The sequence below is a fragment of the Macaca nemestrina genome, chromosome 12 (genome assembly GCF_043159975.1).
Source record: "Macaca nemestrina isolate mMacNem1 chromosome 12, mMacNem.hap1, whole genome shotgun sequence".
Lineage (NCBI taxonomy): Eukaryota > Metazoa > Chordata > Mammalia > Primates > Cercopithecidae > Macaca > Macaca nemestrina.
The window spans coordinates 98,948,432-98,957,576 of NC_092136.1; positions in this window are offsets into that span (position 1 = coordinate 98,948,432).

The window sequence follows — 9,145 nt, forward strand, 5'->3', positions numbered from 1 at the left end:
TTTCTTGCAGGAATGTCAAATGTAGGCTTGATCCCTCTTCTAGCTAATGTGCAATTAAAAAAAAATAGTAGGTACTTGCATCCTGATTCTTCAAGCGGACAAGATGAGATAAGTCATCCAAATCTGGAGCAGTGTAATTTGAAATAACAAGTTTAATATTTTAATATAAATTTCTATTTTGAAAAAAAAATACATAGGGCTTTCATAGTACAAATAACATGAAAGTAAAACACCAATAAAATCATCTGGACTGTTGAGGACAAAAAGAATTTAATAACTCGTAATGCTTTAAGTAGAGAAACTGTGTCCTAAGTCTGCAAAACAGTGAAATACATTATTATTAGTTTGAGGTTTGACTTCTGCTTTCCTAAAAGCCTCCCCTCCAGCTTGCTATCCACCCATCAGTGTTCTGCTCACCACTGTAGGATATTTCTTGTTCCAAGCCATGTGTGTGAGTATGTGTGTGTGTGTGAGTGAGTTTGTGTATGTTTTCCTTGTCCAATGACTCAGCAGATCATCAGGACGCTCCTGCACCAATAGCAAATGAAAGGAAAGCTGCCAGGGGAAGAACTTGAGGTTAGCTTTCCTCATCTAAGATAAATCATCACATGCAAAGGCTAATTAAGACTAAAGTATATTTGGAATTATAGCTATGAAAATTGGTTTTTCATTCCACAGTGATAAAAAGGAGCTACTTCACAGGAGAGATTACTGTAGTTTTTCATGGCCTGATATTGTATATACTTGATTCAGCTCTGAGAGTGTGTTCCTTCATGTGGGTATCATCTTAATTTTTCAAACCCATACATAATCTGATACCATAATTTGAAGACATTTTCACATATATAGCTTCTACAATTTCCATACTTGACTTCCCTGCTTATTATTTATATAGAATAGAAAACAAAATCAATGTTTATCATTTGTACCTAAAGGTAAATAATATGTCTATAGACAGTGAATATTTAAATATGCTAAGTGAATTTTAAAAATATAAAATAAAAATTTACATTAGACAAATTTATTCTCATACTATCCAGAAACATTATTGCCCTCTAATAAAGGCTATTTAAGATTCATATCAAACATATTGGTCTTCTATTAGGAATGTGTTTTATGCATGGTGAAAATATTCATCATATGTGTTATGTTTTATGGATGAAATTTTTAGAAGTAATGCAATGCATTAGACACTCTAGAAATGTAACATCAAAAGTGGATTTAGGAAAGCAAAAAGTATTCATCAAATAATGCTCTAGTCATTTTCTCTTCTAATCAAGAAGTAATTCAGGAGGCTAGAGAGCAGAATAATTGCTTATCTGTCTTTTCTTGAGCTAAGTTGTGTGGAAATGTTCACATTTAGGAACAACAGGTGTGCCCTGGATATCCTGGAAAAGACATAAATTTGTTTTTAACTGCAGTTTTAGAATATTCATTCCATTTCTAAAATTTGAATATGTACCTTTTAAGAATCATGCACTTAGAATTAAAAATAATGGTTCTAAGGTTAAAGGAGATGATTTAGTACTACACTTAGCTGTTAATTTTGGGGTCATTTGAAGGTCTGTTTAGTTGAAAGCCAGCTAACTATCTTACAGACTCTCTATGCTGTCCCTGCTACCGCAGGTGTGACTGCAGTTTCCCTTCATTCATTGTACTGTTGCATTTTGCTGTTGCTGTCATGATACATTAAAAACTTGAGGATTCTTAAGAATTATTTTTTGATAGTTGCTTCCTTCAGAATTTCTTTATTTACTTAATTCACTTTTTTTTTTTTTTTTTTCTGACATGGGGTCTTGCTCTGTCGCCTAGGCTAGAGTGTAGTGGCACGATCTTGGCTCGTCGCAACCTCTGCCTCGGGTTCAAATGATTCTCCTGCCTCAGCCTCCTGAGTAGTTGGGATTATGGGCATGCACCACCACACCCAGCTAATTTTTGTATTTTTAGTAGAGACAAGATTTCACCATGTTGGTCAGGCTGGTCTCAAACTCCTGACCTCGTGATCCGCCTGCCTTGGCCCACTTAATTCACTTTTATTGGTCTTCTAGCATTTCTATGAGCAAGGAGATCATAGATGCCATTGAAACTGCAATAACCAATATTTATTTGTAACTTAAAACATTTCAGAAGTGAAATGAAGTTCTGAAATTTTATGACATTTTTAAATATCAGAATTATCTGCATTAATATTGAGGTTTATCTAATGACCACACACTTAAAGACTTACAAAAACAAAAAACAAAAAAAACAAGTTTTTAAATACTATTGTATTTAAGTGAAACTAAAACAGAAATAAAAATAGAACATTCAAGAAAGAAGCATAAATAAATAAATTCCTGTGAGATAATCGAATCCATGAAACATGAGGGAATTTTAATAAAATAGGTTATTTTGTAGAAATACATAAAAGGAATAGATTTTGAAAATGAATTACTACCAGTGTAGTAGTTTGTTCTCAGGATGCTATGAAGGAAAACCCAGGACTGGGTAATTTATAAAGAAAAGAGTTTTAATTGACTCATGTTCCACATGGCTAGGGAGGCCTCAGGAAACTTACAATCGTGGCAGAAGGCCCAGGGCAGCAGGAAAGACAATGAGTGCCAGTAGGGGAAATGCCAGGTGCTTATCAAACCATCAGATCTCATGAAAACTCACTCACTGTTGTGAGAAGAGCATAGAGGGAATTGCCCCCATAATCCAATTACTTCCACCTGGTCCCTCCACTAATGATCCATGGGAATTATTACAATTCAATGTGAGATTTGGGTGGGGACACAGAGCCAAACCATATCACCTGTGGATACATGATAATGTTCAAAAACATTTTAATCACAGATACATAATAGTTGTTTTAATGCTTCCTTGATCAGGAAGACTATGATGTGATCTTCAATAAGGAAAAGTGAAGTCCATGAACTACGTCTGTATATAAGTTAGCATGGTTTTTGAAAGAGTTTTAATAAAAGGGAAGTATGTAGTTACAGTGCCTCATAGTTCTTCACATTCTTTAAAAGCATGTAAGTTTAGAATAAAAGGAACAATCTGTTTCAGGCTGTGACTAAAAACACAAGGAAACAAAAACTCTGAATATAAATTCAAGAAGAGTAGACAGATAGTGGAGCTCATATTAGAGCTCTCAAAACAAAAATCATAATCCATCTGTCCTGTGTTTATAGAATCAAAAATTTAGCGAGTAGATTGTAGAGCTTATCTGTTACAAGTAATGTCTATGCACATATAGAAATGACATCACAGGGCCGGGCGCGGTGGCTCTCGCCTGTAATCCCAGCACTTTGGAAGGCAGAGTGGGTGGATCACGAGGTCAGGAGATCGAGACCATCCTGGCTAACACGGTGAAATCCTGTCTCTACTAAAAAAAATACAAAAGAAGTTAGTCTGGCGCCAGTAGTTCCAGCTACTCGGGAGGCAGAGGCAGGAGAATGGCGTGAGCCCGGGAGGTGGAGCTTGCAGTGAGCGGAGATCGTGCCACTGCATTCTAGCCTGGGCAACAGAGTGAGATTCTGTCTCAATAATAATAATAATAATAATAATAATAATAATAAAACATAGGACATCACAGAAAAACAAATGAAACAATATGCATTAATATGTTTTGTCTTAGACATATGTTAAGTATATACACCATACAAAGTATAGTGGCAGGGCTAGGAACAAACCATGACTAAAACTTGAATCTCCTGATTTCTTACTAAGTTCCTATTTCCATGCTACCATGCAGTTATCACTAAAAACAACTTAGTAGTACATCAAATCTGCAGAAGATTCAAGCACATATAATAAGGTTCTTAGTTCAGTATAATGGCCATAATATTTTTTATTTCATAAATATATTTATACCCTCCCTATCAGTCATTTCAGTCTATAATATCCCAACCACTGAATTAATAAAGAGGATTGATTTGTTTGTAATTTAAAGTTGATTTGTCTTCAAAGGCATAATCTCAAAATCCAAATTAATTTTCTTTTTGTTTTTAAAAAGGGAGTTTTCTAAATTTCCCAAATTCCCATTTAATATAAAGAAAGATATGATATTCTTAAACTTACATTTTATAAATATCAGCAGGGTTATATGATTTAGCAAAACTGACAACCAGCATAAGGACTATTCTCTTTGCAATAATGTGGATAAAGCCCAGTATAGGGATGAGGACGTAGATTCGAATGGAAGCCAGAAATCAAATACGAAAGTGAGACAAGATATAAATTTGATTCATCTCAGTTTCCCCTTGATATCAAAACATTTAAAGGTAGACTAAGGTTTAGAAAACAGTCAGAGCAGGGAAGATTTCCCACCATTATAACGACTTACCTGAAAAAAAAATTGAAAGATCCTAAGAGAGTTCTCTGGAATAAAACTGTGGTATCAGAAGAGTATGATGCTGCTCAGAAAGAACGTTTAGAAATGGTTGTGGACTGTGAACAAACTCATTATTTGGAAAAAAAAATGGGCAAATAAAGGGGAAGATTGAAGCATTTATCCTGTGTTTTCTATACAAGCAATACTAATGAGTAATAAAATAGTAGATCGGGAAAGTTTATTTAATAGAACTAGAAAAGAATGATAAAATTAGAATAACATCACTGTGAAACTGCTAATGAATCTAGACAGAGAGCCTCAAAGTTTGCTAACTTTAGGAAAGAGAAATAGCTGGTCATTACATGCTTATAGATAGAAAAACAAAACATTACACATGACATAGTAATTTTATAAATATTGACTCTGAATCTAATCAAGCCCCTAGAATCAATTCCCAATGTGGCGGACAGAGGATTGTGTAAACTACATCATACCACCTGCAATCAGTTAAAAGTAAACTGTAGGACAAAGGGCAAATCACCTAGTTTCCTAAATGATGACCTTATAGAAAGAGAAAAGGAGACAGGGCCTATCAACTAAAATAAGTTTGCAAACATTTGAGCCATTTACAATGTGTAGAGCTTCTTATTCGGATTCTGATACATAGACTTTAAAATATATATTTATACTTGCCTTGATAAACTCATTGGTAGAAGACTGTCACCCTCATCATAGACATATATAATACTGGAAAAATATATATGAGCAACTGTCTTTTAGGCTACAGAAAACAGGAAGCATAAAACTGTGATTTTTCTGAAAGAAAGAAAATTCTTGACTTACTCCAAAGCATACGCACCTCTCCAGTCTTGGACAATTAATCTGTGTCTTAGTCTGTTTGCACTGCTATAATGAAAAACCACAGACTGGATAATTGATAAGCAATAGAAATTTACTTTTCAGTTTTTGGAGTCTGGGAAGTACAAGATCATGGCACTGGAAGATCTGATTGTCAAATGAGGCCTTCTCTCTGCTTCCAAGATGGTGATTGAACACTGTAGACTCTGGTGGGGAAGAACACTTTATCCTCACTTGGCAGCTAGTGGAAGTGCAAAAAGGAGCAAACTCCTCCAATCAAACCCTTTTATAAGAGCAACTAATCCTATTCCTGAGGGTGGAGAGCACTCTCATGATTCAATCACCTCCCGAAAGCCATACTGTTGCATTGTGTATTAAGTTTCAACATAAATTTGGAGGGTACAAAAACATTCAAAGCATAGCACTTAAGTATGCAAGGAAACTGTATCTGAGCTGTATACAAGGGTTTTCCAACGTGCAGTGGCAATGACCAGATATTGGCACAATTGAAGTGACTGGGATCTGTGGATGGGGTCATAGGAAATAAGAAGCTGCAAGGAGACAGGCCTTGAGAACTACACGTAGGAATCTCTTTCAACATTTTGGCAGAACACAGGTTGTACATATTCTATCAAGATCACCAAAGAGGTTATTAATAGAACTAGCGGATGCAAGATTACACAAAGAAAATCGCAAAGAATGTTGGGAGTTCACTCATTCCAGAGTGAAAATATCTTCTTAATATCTGACAAACCTGGCATCTAGCTAAAACAAAATAAAAATAGGAATAAGAAAAATGCCCTAGAATATGAACTATTCATATTCTTTGAGACTTCCTCAAGTCTCATTAACAAAGACCTAAAGCAAGCCTACCAAGATTGTTAGAAGACACAACATTTGGATACTGAGTTAGGGGCCTAGGAAATGCTTTGACCTTTGCTAGATTTGTCCTTAATAGAGCATCGACTGAGCCAAGACAAGTTCGAACAGCAATTTCAAAAGTTCAAGGTGATCAAACCAGTGTTAAAACTGAAAACTCTTTGAAGGAAGAAAAATCCCTAGCCTGTACAAGGCATTGTTCATGTGTCTGGTATTTGATACAAAATCATCATATGAATGATTTTTGTTTAAAAAGTCCTTAACAAAGAATGGGAAAACAGAAAAAGCAAACTACAGATGAAAGAGATGCTGAACCTAAAATATAAAGACTTTAAGGTAGTTATAATAATTACTTTTAAATAAGTTAAATATGATGGTTATGTGAAAGCAGGAATGAAATAACAACAGAGATAAAAGAATAGATGAGAACTCTAAAACTGAAAGGTGGAGTAATGAAAATCAAAATAGGCACTGAATGGATTTAGCAGCAAAAAGGAGATAGTTAAAAAAAAATTAACCAAATAACTTAGAAAATAACATTCCAGTCTGAAAAACATAGAAGGGGAAAACATCAATTTAAACAGAATCTCAGAGGTTAGTATCACAGCATCATATAATCCAACATATGTGTAACTGAAGTATCAGTAAGAGAAGAAAATACAATGTTAGCAGAAAAAAATAGTTAAAGAAATAATGGTCAAAATTTTCTAATTTTGATGAAAAATACTAACTTAAAGATCTGAGAATATACATGTGGAGGTTTGTGTGCATGTGGGTCTGTGATCATCAATGTTACAAATAGAGTGGGGTACTGGTATATATTTGATTTCCCCAAATGCAGGCAGGAAAAGAACCACAGAGGAGCAAATAAGCAAAAGGCATGAATAGGAAGATGACATGTTTAAACATAATATCAATAATTACATTAAATCATATAAATAAGTAATGATTACTTTTGGGTAGTTGCTCCAATGAGTCATCAGAGATGTGCAAGTTGAAACTACCTCATCCCCAGTTGAATGGGTTAAGAAACAAAAGACCAGAAATACAAAGTGATGGTGAGGATGGGGAGTAAATACAACCCCCATTCATTGTCACGGGGGGCATAAAATGATGTAACTATTTTGGAAAACAATTTGACAGTGTCTCATAATGTTAAACATGCATTTACCATACAATCCAATAATTCTTATCCGAGGTGTTTACCCAAGAAACACAAACAAACTGTTTGTGTTTACCCAAGAAACAAAACAAACTGGAATATACTTTCAAACACATTCAGTTTTCTCTCACCCTCAAGATTCAGTTCTATAGGCTCTTCGAAATGGCTTCCCCTACAATGAGTAATACAGGAAAGAAGGAGATAGACACATAACTCCCCCCCCCCCACACACACAGAATGATAAAAATAATAGTCATTTTGTAATTTAATCTCAAATGTGACATGTAATTAGTCTTTGAATTTTAGTATTTCCAGTCTTTTGAATTTTAACCATTTTACTGAGATGAAGTGATTTCAACTTTTATTTATTAGTTATTAGTTATTTTACATATAACTATTGATATAGTTTAATGTGTTATTAATATGATGTTTAAATTTGTAATATTGTGTCCCCTATACTGTATTATGAAGCAATTCTCTAATTGCTTCATGATTAAGAAACAGAAATGAAGCCCCACCTTTTGAGGGGAAGAATATCAAAAACTTTGTAGAAATTTTTTTAAAACACACACTACACTCTGACCATATATCATATACAATTTTCCCACAGTTAAAATACTTTCATCCCTATAAAAGGTCACAAAGCCCCATCAATCACAATATTTTGTTGAAATCCTGAGTCTCATCATTTAAATCATACCGAGATCTGGATGAAGTACCTCAGGTGTAGTTCTTTAAATATAGCACCTTGAGTACCGTTCCTCTTAACCTGAACACCTAGGAAATAAAAAAGATAGTTATTTACGGCTCTACATGCAACACGCAATGGTGGCATAGGCATAGGACAGTCATTATTGACATTTATGTTAAAAAATGGAGAGCACGAGAGATAAAAGTCATTGACAATAGTAATTCTGAAATTCGGACTGGGACATGTTAAATGTTCCTAGATGAGTTCTCATGAATTCTGGCTTTGTGCTTTGTTCTCTTGGTTCTGCTCTCTGAGGCATCCTTTTTTTTTTCATGGAGAGTAACATATTGATATGAATGAAGGGATAAACTGACTATGTGGCATTAACTATAGAGATAAAACATAAATTAACAATATATTCTTGCAAACTTAAATATCATGACTTGGGTCAGACACCATGGTGTTAATTCATTGCTTTCCTAACAAAGGTAATTCTCAAACAGCAATTGAGCCTTGCATGGATTCTCTCTAATGCTCACTACTTTGCAGGCATTCAGGAAATATAAAAAACAGAAAATAATGTTAACATCAACAACAATGAAAGTGGACAGCTAGGTAATAAACTTCTCCCATGTCTCTAAAAATGAAACTAAGAAAAGTAAAAACTACAAGGACATGAAAAGTAACAATTTTCTTTATTGTCTAAAAATGTGTTAGGAAAGATATTGATATTTTAGTTTTGGTAAAATAGAAAGGTAGAGGAAGACATTACATGAAAGGAGAAACTAAGAAATGTCTTTTGCTGCAAATACTTAATAAAGATTATGTGCAATTTTCTTTCTAACACCAGACATAGACTTTGCTGCTGAGAACAAGTCTAGGAGTGAATATGTAACACGGATTCTTTCTTCACTGAACTTCAAATTCTTGAAAGATATAGCTATAACTTAGCATGCACCTTTGGTGTATTACAAGGTTTTATTTTCTCAGACATGTACCATTATTATCGCTAAAATAGAAACAAATACAGCTTAATGAGGCAGTTATTTCTCTAGCATTTGGAGTAGCTGTAACATAATTTTCCACACTCATTATTCGCCACAGATATTGTGAGTATAATGTCTAAAAACTAAATCAACTTGTAAGATAATATCACTTCCTTTTAAAATCCTGATAATTATATTTAGTATAAAGGATGGAATAAATAAGAGTTTTGTTTATTCTACTTAGATATATG